This window comes from Cydia pomonella, chromosome 2, assembly GCF_033807575.1.
Source record: "Cydia pomonella isolate Wapato2018A chromosome 2, ilCydPomo1, whole genome shotgun sequence".
Taxonomy (NCBI): domain Eukaryota; kingdom Metazoa; phylum Arthropoda; class Insecta; order Lepidoptera; family Tortricidae; genus Cydia; species Cydia pomonella.
Window position 1 is genome coordinate 10,977,687 of NC_084704.1, and position 15,252 is coordinate 10,992,938.

The following is a 15,252-nucleotide window of genomic DNA, read 5'->3' on the forward strand; positions in this document are numbered from 1 at the left end:
TATCAATAGTCGTTTCGAAAATGCATTGTAATAGGTCAGTGCGAACTTGCTTAAGTGATGATAGTGTTGATCCGCAGCAAAGAATGTAATACATAGCCAGTCGTACAATGTAAGTTATTGTACATTTTGCAATTGCTAAGGTAATATGTATCGTTAAAATGGTTTCATAGTCATAGAGCAGAATACATATTTTGAACAAATTGCGATCAGTGAACATAGTATCTAAACGTACACTATTCTGAATGTCAAATAGTTTCGGAAGAGAGCTAAAAGATGTCGCTACTACTCACAAAATCTGTTCGTTTTCGTTTGATTCACCCGTTGCTTTGCGTGCATTGCATGCAACATGCAATGCAAGTTTGCGAGTAAAGTTTGTTCTTGTTGGGTGCGTGACGTTCGGCGTTAAGCTAAGGAAGTTAATTCGTTGCACTTGATTGCACTTTACACATAATACTCCAGTTGTATTACAAGAAGATTCGATAAGTTATCAACGGAACATTAAAATAAGTTTCGTTAGTGACTTGTGAAGTGAAGAATAAGTGTTGCTTAAGTTGGATCCGGAGTTGCAATTGATCAGCTTGTCGCCGGGTAAGTTATTATTTATTCACTGCTGCATTAAAAAACTTAGTGTATTGTTGTAACTGCTAGTCTATTACTCCTTTGGTTCATGGAAATTAAGTTTATGTCGTTACTGGATGGATTTTGCAAGATTCACACGTACGTATTTGGGAGCTCGTGTCATAAATTTGCAACTGCATTTTATCCTTGAATTATTGATTATGCGTCACTGTTACTGGCCACTACATGACCACCGTTATGTTCACGCCTTTTAAGTATACTTAATTTAAGTCATAACAGGTTTTTACTTTATGTTAAAGTTTTTGATTCACACATCTTTTATGACGGTTCCTAGGTAGGTAAATAATTTAGTCTGTTTGGTCCAACATTGGTCATGCAATGGTTTTTAAACAGCTAAATTATACACAATTTACTTCATTTTATACATTTTTCTTCAGGATGGACAACCAAACGATTGAACTTAGACTATTTATTTTGACCATATCTGAATGCCAAGTAAATGTACTCAGATACTTATCTAAGTTTTACCTTTGCAGCATGCCAGCACATGATGTTGCACTAGAAAACCTTGGATCCGTACTCCCTGCCTGCACCACCCAGTCCTACCCATACTATCCTCTCATTTAAGTTTAAAATTTTTTTACAATTGAATTGCTGTAAACTATTATGTCAATGTAAAAACATAATTTGTTAACTTCTAGTTTCTTCTGGCCATGTGTTAACCTTTTAAGTGGTAGTGTGTCAGGTCCCGACTACTAATGTCATTAAATTTTTAATTGTTTAATTGATATAAGTAAAATCAAATGAAAACCACTCAAAGATCACTTATGCTATCTGAAGAGTTAATGTGTTGCTGACAGTATGTTGACAGGTGGGGAACTAGTGGGCTTATCAACACTTTAAACAAAAGTGTATGATTTCCTCAAACCGCCTTTTCAGACAAATATAGTCCCCAGTTTCCTCTATGGATATGACAAAACAGAATATATTTTTTAAAATTTCTGAACTTTGACTCCAAGCAAATATAAAATATTGAGGGCCTGTGAATTGAAAATATTTTGATACAATTTGATGTATATCAACAACTGCTTTTGATTTTTATCAAATTTTTATTAAGTTTTATTAGAATTACAAGCATATAATTTTTCTTTATGGAATTTGTTTCTTGCTCCTAACTCTTTTAATAAACAAATAATTGAAAGAAGTCAAACATAGGGGCTTGGCTGTTAATATCCCGAGAGGAAAATGAGGACTATGTTTGTATGGAGAAGCAGTCATCTCCTTTCCTTTTAATACCAGTATGGTCAGTGAATCTCGAGGGCTATGAACATAACCATACCACCTCAGATGTTTTTCTGTCAGCTTTTCTGTTATTGGAGCTACTTTGAAAACTACCCTGGATATAAACGTTTCTAATCTTGTCCATCATGGTGATACCGCTGACCAGCGTAACATGCGCATCTCTGTGGTGTGAAGCTTGTTCAGGTGGGGTTTCTTTGTAGCCCAGTACTCTGATCCGTACAATATTGCTGGTCTTACTGCATTTGATATTCTGTACAAACTATCTAATTAAGGCTGCTATCGATCTGGATTTATCCTAGTTTGCATCAGGTCCCTGGGCCATCAGGGACAGTTTTAGAAAGTGTTCATGATTGCGATTGACACATCTATTAGCTATCTGTATGACAAATTAATCATTGGATGGATAATAATAATTAGTTATAGGGTTGCAATGTATAAGAAAAAATAAAAACTGTTTTCTATGTTTTGTAAGTAAATAACAGTGGAATAAGAAATGGGGTTAGATGTAATACCTACTAACATAAGAAAAAGACAGTATTATTCTATCAGCCTATGCTCCTCTGACAAATTATTTGCTAACCTATAGCCTCCTGAGACCCAGAAGCACCTAATGTCTGAATTACGCATTGGTTAGTGTTAAGTGTGACTTCATACATTTGTTGCTTGTGTTTAATAGCAAATGTATGAACTCACACTTAATGGTCCCCAGCAACCTCGGTTCTGCATACAAATGTAGTTACACTCTCATTTTAAAACAACTAGCTAGATTGCTCTGAAATTTTGTACTTACAATAGTAAGTAAGTAAATATTCTTTATTGCACCAACAATTAGAATAAAAATAAATAAATAAAATAAATAGGTATAAAGACAATAGTTTATGTAGACTCAGATACCATAGTGAAAAAAATAATACAGCCAATTTAAGACTTTCTTACAAAACTTGTTTTTGCTCTGTTTCGTTTTTTTATAAGGTGGAGCAATATAAACAAATTTTTAGATTTTTAGAATCTTTAGATATACCTTATATCATTGTATGTGCAAAGTTTCATTACAATCTAACACATATGAGAACGAAACTCACGTTTGTATGGGAAGGTGAAATTCAGCAGAGCTTGCCGGGGACTCTCAATGTGTAAAAATCAGACTTAAGGTCAGTTGACCTAAGTGATCAATGCCTCAGGGGTCTATTTTAGATTTAAGTTAGTTATAGTAATCCTTTGTATACACCGTGTTTTTATTGAATTGCGTTAACTCCGGGGTTTCGGTAAGTACGTTTAAGGAAACTAAATGGCATAGTTAGTTTTCAAAAAAAAAAAATTTTTTTGTTTTTTTTTTATTTTTTTTATTTTTATAAAAGTAACTAAATGTTGCATATAGCGTTGTTGTAACACGGGCATTACATTTAACTCAACAAAACAATTGAAAACTGTGACATATCAATGTCATTTCGAACGTCGATCGTCCGAGATAGTACTTACGTTTAGTAGCAAATGTATGAACTCGCACTAAACACTAATCAAGAAGTAAACAGGCCCTAAGGCAAGTGTACACGCTCGTAAGGGTCTTATAAGATAAAAATTAATGATTGATTATCTCCGAAAGGGAGTTAGTTAGAATATCGGTATCTTTGAGAAAGTTACTTTATTTAAGCTCAGGAATGCACCCTCGAAATTAACGCAAATCAAAAAAAACACGGTGTATATCCATTATGTACATTGTTATTGTAAATAAAATATAAAGTGATCAATCAGATCACAAAATAACATACCATTTTATGAATGGGCCATGCAATTTTGCACCTTGTCCCTAATTTAAGTAGAGGGGAAGGACAAAATACATGTACTTTTGGTGGTGGTTTGTTATATTTATTATCATAGGTATTTATTTTTGCGGTGGGAGGGTGGGAACGTTAATTGCATGCAAAAAAATAAGCAAGTAAATGTAACGGGTTAGCACTAATTGACTAGCACGTTATTATTTCGCGGATTAGCAAAGTAATATTTTTGTTTTAATAGGCCATCTTACCTTACCCATTTGACAAGATTTTTATGTGGGTACCGACTTAGTAAAAATACTAAAAATGAAGATCCTTTAAAACAAAATATTTTATTTTTATTTTATCATTATCAAATGATTGCTTACTTAGCTTATGAACTGTAAGACCAATTCTAATAACGCGATAAAATTACAGGAAAGGACGTTATAATTTCGTCATAGAAATAAGCTTTGGGCGCGGTCGACGACCGATAATCCCGCTCGTAGGCAGTTAGTGTGCTATGAGGTACTATGAGGAATTAGAACCGACACCGCCCTTCGTTTGAGAATGACTTATACGCATTGAGTTATTATTAGTTATTACTTACGAACACTACATTAATTGGTGATGAAATGGCGTCTATGCCCATTTTCGTAGATTGATTGATTATTTATTTGCCATTTTTGCCAATAGTGGGATAACAAAGAGGCCTTAAAACTATTTGCAATATGTAACTACCCGTTGTTTGGACCCGGGTACGTCCTTAAACTACGTCCAAAAGAGAGGTATGGGCATTGTGAATGTCATCTCGCTTTGTGTGGTAGGGCACAGCCAGTGGATGTCATTCCAGATCTAGAGCAATTTAAAGTAAGTTTCCTTAAACTTAAAAGAAATAGTAAGTATATTTCAGTGCAAGTCTGTAAAATGTGTCATTATTCACGAGTACGGAGATGTCTTTGAAAGACACGGGACAAGTAAATAATGACACTTGCACACGTACATTGAACGATTTTTTATTTTATTGCGAAAAAGTTACAATAAAACAAATATTGGTTACGTGAGAGACGGCTTACAGACCGTGTACAGACCTTACGGTTACGAATTCTTCCTTGAACTTGAATGTTAATTCAGCACTATACACCACGTTCAGCGTTGATTTACATTGCAAAAATTAATCACAACAACTCATTTCATACAAAAACACTCTCACAGTTGCAATAAGTTGAATAACTAAATGAACTAAATTTTAAGTGAAAATACTGAAAATGGCAAGCGCCGGTTTTACTTTTTAATTTTTTCTGTCAACGACAGCCAACGTGGCAGTGATAGTTTCACTCAGTCAATAGCTATTTTTTTTGTGAAACATCGTATTACATAACAATTAATTTATATAATAACAACATATAATAAAATAAATAAAAATGGCGAAATAAAAACATATAATAAAGTTTTTGGACATCCAAACTCTTTGGTGTGGATGTATGGATTACGGTCAGAAATAAATTTAAAAACGTTGGAAAAGTATAAAGCATTAGTTCGCTTAACAGCTACGTAAAATAGCACTTTTTGAGCAACTGTATTAAAACAATATTTACATTTACAAGTACGTACCTGCCAGTACCTAATCCTAATACCCACTAAGCCCACTACTACTATGCTACTACGCAACTACTTACTCTTGAATGCATCAAGAGTTTGATCACGAGCTCCTAGTGAGTATTATATTCTTTGATCACGAGTTTCATGCCCAATATTGTTTGTACATACCCCACTCAACGTCATTTCAAAGAAGTTTCGGTTGAACACTTGTATAAAAACTATTCTTAGAACGTAGTGATTATATGCTCTTTGACTATTATAATAAAGTGACAGTTGGCAGTGACTGCAAACTAATAATTAACGTGATTAGGATGGAAAGTAAGCTATGATACTAAAGTGCATTTAATATACTGAGTGTGATGGATATAACATAATATATTTTAAGTAAAAAACTGCATAAAAAATAAAAGCGACGGGGCGACAGAGGTGCGGCGGCGGTGAGTGGCGAGATCCAATCTTATTACCTTTGAATTTCCTCCTGATAATAGGTACCAAACAGTCCATCAAATGTGTTACATTGTGTTGTGCTGGCTTACTTTTTGTATAACTACCTACATTTCTCGTATGTTACTCACTCCATTAGCCTTATTTATGCTCGCTACTAAACAAACCTGTAAAATTTTATTGACCTCTGCCATAAACAAAATCTAAGTATTCGTGCCATAAAAAGTCAACTCAACTGCCTTGCTTGCATACGGCAAGTACCTGTTCCGGAAATAGTCGGTCGTGTTTTGATGAAGCACCTCACATGTGCCGGCTTTCTAAACGATAATACTGGATGGGAATGCTCGCAATAAAAAAAAGCATCAAATTCAGGTATTAGATATGAGTGAGGCAGTATTCTTTCCTATGTTTAAAGTATTTAACGTGGCCCGGAGGAAATGACATTTTTTGTGATTTGTTTAAAACTTTATTTGCCTATCGTCTTAAAAGGATAGGTATGGACGCCATCATTCAAATGGCTGTCTGGCCGTTGCCGCTTCTGAAGCCAGTCAGGTAAAATGTGAATACTCGTACGAAATTGAGAAATCCTTTAGCGTTGTCTACTGTCTGCGGTCTCGTAAGTGGTGCGTTGAGTATAGAAGCTTACTTAGATTTTCAACCTTTGCGGATACGTACGATGGTTGTAGCTGTTGACATAACAGCTTGGTGACTGATGACAGTGTCTGTCCCTTACCATCACCCCTCATATTTTTTTGTCACGCCACACGCTATCATACGCCCGATGATTAAATAATTGTTTTTTCAAAAAATTGGTAACTAGCACGCATGGATATGTAGATCCGGTTAAACTCTAATTATAAGAACTTTGTTTACATTCAATACTGTTTTTGGTATTTTACTCGTATATCGTAATAAGGCTTAATTACATCCAGTTCTTGGGTTTATGCTTCCGCCGTTATTGCCTTCAACGCTCAAAATGGTTGTGCTTTATATTTTGTTAATGATCTGCACCTTAAAAAATAAGTTTCCATTTAATAATGAAAAGTATAAGTTAGCTCAGGTATTAAGTAATAATTGCATATACACGGATTAATTTCATTTTGTCTGAGGATTAACTGTATTAGAACTGAATTACATTGGTAGGAGAAGTCTTCAATTACGAAAATTGGCATTTATTAAATTTCCCGAAATATGTTTGCTATTAATGAATTTTAATAATTAGTCCGATTGTAAACAATTACATCACAAGAACAATCTGCACAAATGCACCAGCGAACCGCGTTGTGGCCAATTTATATAAATTATCCGATCCTGTGCTGTACCAGTGGTTGGTACACTTTCTAACTTTAATTACCGCCTTTTCCAGTTGTTTGGACTCACATTGTCAACGTTCTTCCGCGTCATTATCGCTGCTCTAGAACGTTTATACCATTTCCCATTCCCTATAAACAAGCGGACATTTACCTTGCAAATGCTTGCACAGACCGCGAAAATTAATGACTTGGGCAGAAGCTTTCCCGAGTCTTATTAATCTGTATCACGGTGACACAAGTATTATCTTCACAGTTAAGTTCTCGTCGTCACCAACCCAAAACCCAATTTGTATTTATTCTCTCGGAAGTTATTTCATAGGGTTATAGTTTAAAAAATGAAATATTATTTTCTTGTAACCATTGGTAACATTTTGAAATGGGAAATAGGTTTATTTATAATTACTGTTTGATGAAATAAAATTATATTAAGAAAAAAAAAAACCTGTTTCCGCCCGGGATCGAACCGGGGGCCTTGTGCGTGTGAAGCACACGTGATAACCGCTACACTACGGAAACGTTGAGGACATTGGTGAAAAAGTCGTTCAGTGTGTGTTGTCTCTGTAATGTTATGCTCCACTTATTAAACGAATCGCCAATCTACTATTTACTCTTGCGTGTGCAAAATGCATTGACGTAATGGAGTTAGCCTGAAGCCTAAGACACATTGTAATTGCAACCAAATGTGTAATAATAACCCGGTCTTTGAATTCGCTCTATTCAAAATATAGATGTTTGTGCTAGGTATTCCTTTGATCTATTACATATAATAAATGTACTTACATGATCGCTTATCATTTTTGCTTATCGGTAATACCAAAACATTGGATGGTCACGGTCATTTTCATTTTTTGATTCTCAATGTATTAGCTAAATTTGATAAGATCACACGACACGGAGTCATCGTTGAATTCTCAATACTCTAAAGATTAGCCAACCATCTAAAACAAAGAAATGGCCGCTTAATTATACGGCGATGGCGGCGGGTTACAAAAGATGCACCTTCGTAAGCAATTAACGCATGTGTTGAGTCACCGCGATCACTGATCGCTGCCCGCCTAAAGTTGTGTGCATGTACGAGTAGGGCTGCAATTACCTGCGTTGCCGACTCCGGATAAAATTCACAAACCCGGGGCGTTTTAATCCTATAAACCCGACACCGTAAGATTCCCGGACACCGTGGAATCTTGTTTTTATTATGAAGTGGACGAGGTTTTGAAAGATCCATACGAGGACAAATTCTGAAAATGTACCTACTCCCTTGCATTCGTCGGCTTGTGATATTGATGAATGAGGGTTAATTAATAATAATAAAATAATTCAGCCTATATACGTCCCACTGCTGGGCACAGGCATTCTATCATGCACGAGAGGGTTTGGGCTATAGTCTCCACGCTAGCCCAATGCGGATTGGGGACTTCACATACACCTTTGAATTTCTTTGCAGATGTATGCAGGTTTCCTCACGATGTTTTTCCTCACCGAAAAGCTAGTGGTTAAAAATGTTATCTCGCACATAAGTTCCAAAAAAACCATTGGTGCGAACTAGGATTTGAACCCGCGACCTCCGGATTGAAAGTCGGACGCTCGTCGGACGTCATATCGACTCGGCCACCACAGCTCTTAATGAGAGAGAGAGAGCGTTTATTCGTGTCTAAATAATAATAATAAAAAAAGAAAACAACAAGTAACATAACATAACATATACGCCACGAAATGGCTAATAATTATTGAGGGTTAAATATCAATCAGTTACAATAATGCTTGAATCGTAATAAAAAGCAATACCTAATACAAAATAATTTATAAATAATAAATAAGTATTATTAAATATATAAGAAAGTCCCTACATTCTTGCACAACTTGACTAAGTCCTACGGTAAGCCATGAAGCCTTGTGTTGTGGGTACTCACAAATACTGAAATACATAGAAAACATCAATGACCTAGGAACAAATTACCGGGATTCGAACCCAGGACCATCGGCTTCATAGGCAGGATCACTACCCACTACGCCAGACTAGTTGTCAAAAAAAAAAGCGAATTTATCGAGCTCTGCTGAGCTCAAAAGGTTTTTATTATGCTCTGGTTTGCTAACGAATTCCACGAGGTTATCGAACTTGCCAAACGAATATTAATTATGTAAACCTAACGCATATTAATGAGATGGAATGATCTATTACAATAGTAAATATTGTAGAAGTGTTTAGGTGATTTGAAGACGTTTAGTTAAAATTAAAGATTGTGAGGAGTTATATTACAATAACCGGCCAAGAGCATGTCGGGCCACGCTCAGTGTAGGGTTCCGTAGTTACTCTTCCGTCACAATAAGCTAAACTGGAGCTTAAAGTATAGTAAATTGTTAAACAAGGGATGAAACGGTACCTTTCACCCGAGTTAAACAAATAGGCTTTGCATAATCAGTACCTAATTAAAGTAAGTCTTTTTACTATGAAGGGAAAACTTTTTGCGATAACTCAAAAACAGCTAAACTGATCATATCCGCTATAGTTTTCATTTAATGTCTTTCTTAAGCTCTACTTCCACGATTTTTTTCATATTTTTTGGACCTATGGTTCAAAAGTTAGAGGGGGGGGGACACATTTTTTTTTTCTTTCGGAGCGATTATCTCCGAATATATTCACTTTATCAAAAAATGTTTCTTGAAAACCCCTATTAGTTTTGAAAGACCTTTCCAACGATACCCCACACTCTAGGGTTGAAGCGAAAAAAAAAATTGACCCCCACTTTACGTGTAGGGGAGGTACCCTAAAAAAAATTAAATTTTAGATTTTATTGTACGACTTTGTCGGCTTTATTGATTTATATATCCATGCCAAATTTCAGCTTTCTAGCACTAACGACCACGGAGCAAAGCCTCGGACAGACAGACAGACAGACAGACAGACAGACAGACAGACAGACAGACAGACAGACGGACATGGCGAAACTATAAGGGTTCCGTTTTATGCCATTTGGCTACGGAACCCTAAAAAGGCTAGTTTTACGGCAGTGAATCTGCAAATTACATCACAGGCCTCAAATCTAACATGTCGTGGTCAGTGTTACCACATTATAAGGCCCTTAAATCCATTGAAAATTGATTGCACAACGATATCAATGGATGTTGACGACATAATAGCGACGCCATTAAAGTTGACACCGACCGTGTGAGATAATGAAACCACGAGCTTGATTGAAGCTTATCTCTTTCCAAGGACAAGGGCTTACTATCAATTGATAAGGTAACCAAGCTAATGGCTGTTGTGTAATAAGTAATTCAATTGTTTTGTGTTAATACGAACAAAAATGTTGTAACAATGATGATACTAAGCCTACGCATGACTTGCACACACCTTGCAGTGTTTTGAGGTGTGTTTGGGCGGCAATTTTTTTTATTAAGGCCAGACTGGTAAGTAACCAATTTTTATATGTAAGTACCTACTTGGGTTCTATTTACAAAGCTTTTACAGATCCGTATTTTATCGCAAGTCTTGGTCTTATAACTGACCAAAACAGGGTTCCACTGTGACAAACGAGATGGTACAGCTTGTCCTAACCGTGCTGATTATTAACCTATCACGAATATAGCGCGCGTGAATCGGAGTGCGTGCCTGTCGCAGCGTGAAATTTGCGTACGCTGGCTGAGCAAGCCCGCGTGCGTGACAACACCGCATGATACTTTGGAAACCCCTTAACTTGATATGGCTAATCTTTCATATCTTCTAAGAACTTTATTTGTACAATTTTAGGAGTTTTTGGGGTGTCAGTGCACGATTTACGACAGATTTTATAATACTGTGTTCCAAATACCGAAACCTTAGTGCTCGTTTAAGAATATTACAGTAGACAGTACAGTACTTAAGTTGCTCCAGGTAAACTATACTAAATCTTAGACTACATTTCAGAGCAACTTCCAGATTACAAATAAGTAATATTATAGTTGTTCTAACAAGCAGAAAGAATGTAGTCGTCAGGCTCATATACTTGTGTTGAGTCTTTAATACCTATATAGTAAGAATTACATTTATAATTATAACATATAGGTAATTTAATTTACCTGAAATATTTAAGATCGAAGTAAACAAGTCAAAATATTGCACTAAAACTGTTAACATTATTTTAACTTGTTTACATCGATCCTCACAAAGTGCATTTCTCAGCGGGTATACATTTCTGTATAAGAAGTTCTTGTTTTCAATATCGTGTAATTCCGGTTGCATGTTTATGCGTTGTAAATGTTTTGTGATGTCGCTTAGGGTAACTATTCTAAGGGTGGATTTAGGGTTGGTACCGTAAGTCGGTATCACTTGTTTATGTTTTCAAAGGGAGGTAAGGTAATAGCAGCTCGAGGAACAGCAAAACCAAAAATACCAAACCTTTGATATTATTGGTATTGCACATCGAGATAGTTTTTTAGGGTTCCGTAGCCAAATGGCAAAAAACGGAACCCTTATAGATTGACATAACGTCCGTCTGTCTGTCCGATTATGTCACAGCCACTTTTTTCCGAAACTATAAGAGCTATACTGTTCAAACTTGGTAAGTAGATGTATTCTATGAACCGCATTAAGATTTTTCACACAAATATAGAAAAAAAAACCAATAAATTTTGGGGGTTCCGCATACTTAGAACTGAAACTCAAAAAATCTTTTTTCATCAAACCCATACGTGTGGGTTATCTATGGATAGGTCTTCAAAAATGATATTGAGGTTTCTAATATAATTTTTTTCTAAACTGAATAGTTTGCGCAAGAGACACTTCCAAACCGTACGGAACCCTTCAAGGGCGAGTCCGACTCGCACTTGGCCGCTTTTTTTTTCATAAAAATACTTTAATAGAAAACAGGTACTACGATAGATTTTATAATTCAGATTTCCTAATGATTTCATATTTAAATTCTGTATGAAACTAAACTAGTCATGATTATGGCCAATCGTACTTATTCTATTTATTTATTTGAGGCGCAGGTCAACGATGGCGTAAGCCTATTGTTACAGCGATTTAATCAGTGCTCGCACTGATCTTGAGTTGATATTTATGGTGATCTATGTGAAGTCATGACACAGATTGCAAAACATTATTATTTTTGTTACTCATGTTACATCATGGATCGAATCTTATGGATAGATTTAGATAAGCATAGAGTTCATCGAGATGAATAGTTCTGCTGTAAGATTTTATTATATTTTGATTGACATGACATTTACACCCATTTGGCGATCGGAGGTGTTTTAATTGGTTCTATTACAACTGAATGTAAGATCTAGACAAGAAAGAGCTAGTAGTAGACCAGAGGAATGAGACAATACGGTCTGTGCGATCAGAAATCACCGCACAATGTCGTCTGCGCATACGGCCCGGTTTGATGTTGCGCGCAATCTGACAACGTGCACGACTTGCTTTCTAGTGCCTTGTAGGGTTAGCGGCTATTTCTATGGCCCGATCATGTGAGATTGTGACGCTTGCCTAATTTTTGTGAGGTTTACGGTTTCTTTGTTTTTCTTGCAAATATTTCGGTAATTTCCGTCATAACTTTATATGGAACTAAGAGATTGTTGTAGGTGCTTAGTCCTATTAAGAAATGTGCCAGTAGAAAATCTAAATGAGTCAACTATAAATATTAAATAAGTACTAGCTGAGTGGTTGAAGGTAGATTTACTTTGATCGATTGTTGTGAATGAAATGAAGCAGACGCTGTTCAGTACATTTCTACACTCGTTTCCAAGGCTAGGGCATCCATTACTGAATCGATACTTTACCTCGTGTGTGTGAGACTAGGTGGATAGTGTCTAGTGTTGGTTATGCTAATACATAGTTATGGGAGGTGTCATTGTACAGTTAAGGCTCCGAGTAGGACTGCACAATATTATGGTTAGCAATAAGTTTCAACTTTGTTCGTAATTCAGAGTTTTAGGTACATTCGCCTGCAATAATATGTTACATAACGAATTCTGCAAAAACGTCTGACAAGATCTTATATGTAGAGCCATAAGAGGGTATCACATATTTTTGCGGCCTTCAAAGAGTAACGTATTATTGCAGGTGACTGTACTAGCTTTAGGGAGGGGTACGGGTAGTTAATTATTTTAGATGATATCGTTTTTCATAAGACAGAGCTTGTTTTGTATTAAGTATCTAAACTAAATAAATAACCCGTATCGAATTGCCTAATGTTTATATAAGTGTGTGGTGTGATATTCAGCTTATTTGGATTACGAGAATTGTGAATTAAACTCATCATCACCTTTGCCTTTTCGAATTACTTAATTTTGAAGGAATTAAAAAAAACAGTCAAGGCTGAATCTATTTTCGTATCTATTAGTTGAAAAAAACTTTGAATTCCCACGACAAAATCATGATGAAAGGTTAAAATCTTAGGTTTGTGAAGTTGTTTTTCCTTTCGGTCGTTGTTTTGAAGAGATAGGGGGTCTTTGTGATTTAGACTGTAATCGCTGACGTTGACAACGGTTACGCTCCACAAAGCTCGGCGGGAGTCCATCGCTCACTTTAAACAAGTTTTATTTACCACAAGTTCAAAAGTCTACTTACTGCACTGACATGCCTCATTGTAAACAAAACAGGTTAACATGTCGTTGCAGACACAATTTGAAGATCGTTTATGAACTCGTGCATTACGCAACAAGGTAAACATATTCAAGTACGAATGTTTGGGTTTTGACACATTCACAATGTTAGTAAACTCGTCTTATGAGCGGCAAAGATAACAGTTATAGATGTGGGCGGTTAAATTGTTTATAACTTAACAAACGCAAGTTGAGATCAGTGAAGGTATCAATTTATTACAGTCGTGCCGATCTCTAGACAACGGTCAAAACAAATCAATCAGATTACGGAATATGCAGTAAAACAACGTAGGTAGATGTTACAATATTGTACCAATTAAGTGTAACCATGAAGATTGACAGAAGAAAGCAACAGGGAGCAGGGCATGACGGCGAAAGTGGAATGTTTGGTCGTTAGGTCTGTATAAATCGGAGAAATAATGACCATCGGTACGGCCCAGGCTGACGTGTCAATACATGCAGCGTCAGCTATTACTCGGCCTGCTAATGGTCGCCTGTTGATGGCCGGGGTGTGTAAATGTCGCTATCAAACACTCGTTTACTGTGCGTAAGAACTCCAGGCTAAGTTAGAAGTATTAATAGGGAGAATTAAAAAAAAAAACAGTAAAGCCAAACTATTTATAACCTTCGACAAAAAATTTAAGTAATTACTATAAAACATAAATTTCGAAATTCTCATATGTATGTAAACTTGACGTTTCTCTCGAATGCTTATTAAAAATTGCGATATGTGATATGATCGATAATATAGTATTTATTTACTGAATAGCTACATATCTACTTATGAATCTGCCTATTATAATAGTATTATATGCAAAATTGTAACATTATTTAGTCATCTGCTTTCGTCTTTTTGATCTCAGAAAATTTCATTATTTAAAAAAACTGATAATTGCTCCCACATAGCACAATACACTTTGAATGGTCCGTCATCCCGTTGCTAACTGAACTGAGCGTTCGCCAAAAGCTCGTCAATCTGCGGTCGCGGGGCGGGGTAATTCGATTCGGGGCGGGGCAGTGCAGTACAATCAAAATAAGCTCTAACGTCAGGTTGGCGGGTGGACCCAATAAACCTTGCATTATTTAACTCAAAAAATATGTATTTACTATTTATATCGTACCTTCAGTGTACTCGTACAGTGAGCTGCGAAATTGCATGGAGAAATATGAATGAATTCATTGATTAAGACGCCATGCACTTTTGCGGCTTATGGTACCTATTAATTCGGTGGTAATAGGGGTAGAGGACCAAACGGTCAAAGTGAGGCAAGATGGGGTACCTCAGAGCTCAGTTGGTAGAGCTGTGGGCTGGTATCCCGGCCTGGAGTCACGAATTCGAGTCTCGCCCGAGAGTGAGCTTTTCCACTTTTCTATTATTTCTAAGGATTGTGGTATCATTTGCAGACGTTTCTGCTTAATACAAAATTAATCATTTTAAGTTTTTTGCGGCCTGGCGTTTATAAAATTTATTGCAGTTTTGGAAGTTCCTATATCGGGGAAACAAAGCGCACCATAGCAGAAAGAGTTAAGGAACATATCACAGCTGTTAAAAATCGTCAGGTGAACAAGTCTGCTGTGGATGAGCATTTACTGGAGTCAGGACCACACCACTGGATCGAGCTGCATAACCCTCCTTTCCACGGATCGTCAGTTCTACAGCAGAAAAGTGTGGG

At 36.3% G+C, this 15,252-nt stretch overlaps 1 protein-coding gene and 1 non-coding gene across 3 annotated transcripts in view; one reads left to right on the forward strand and one right to left on the reverse strand.

Moving 5' to 3' along the window:
• The first annotated feature begins 345 nt into the window (after nt 1–345).
• The window catches only part of LOC133534241 (klarsicht protein), a 348,033-nt gene continuing 333,126 nt past the window's right edge, over nt 346–15,252 (forward strand). For both annotated transcript variants that reach the window (XM_061873338.1, XM_061873350.1), the window contains exon 1: nt 346–588. The gene's annotated coding sequence lies outside the window, so the exon portion shown is untranslated. The remainder of the gene's footprint in view (nt 589–15,252) is intronic.
• On the reverse strand, nt 7,438–7,510 carry Trnav-cac (transfer RNA valine (anticodon CAC)). The gene has a single exon. It is a non-coding gene; the product is annotated as a tRNA-Val (tRNA).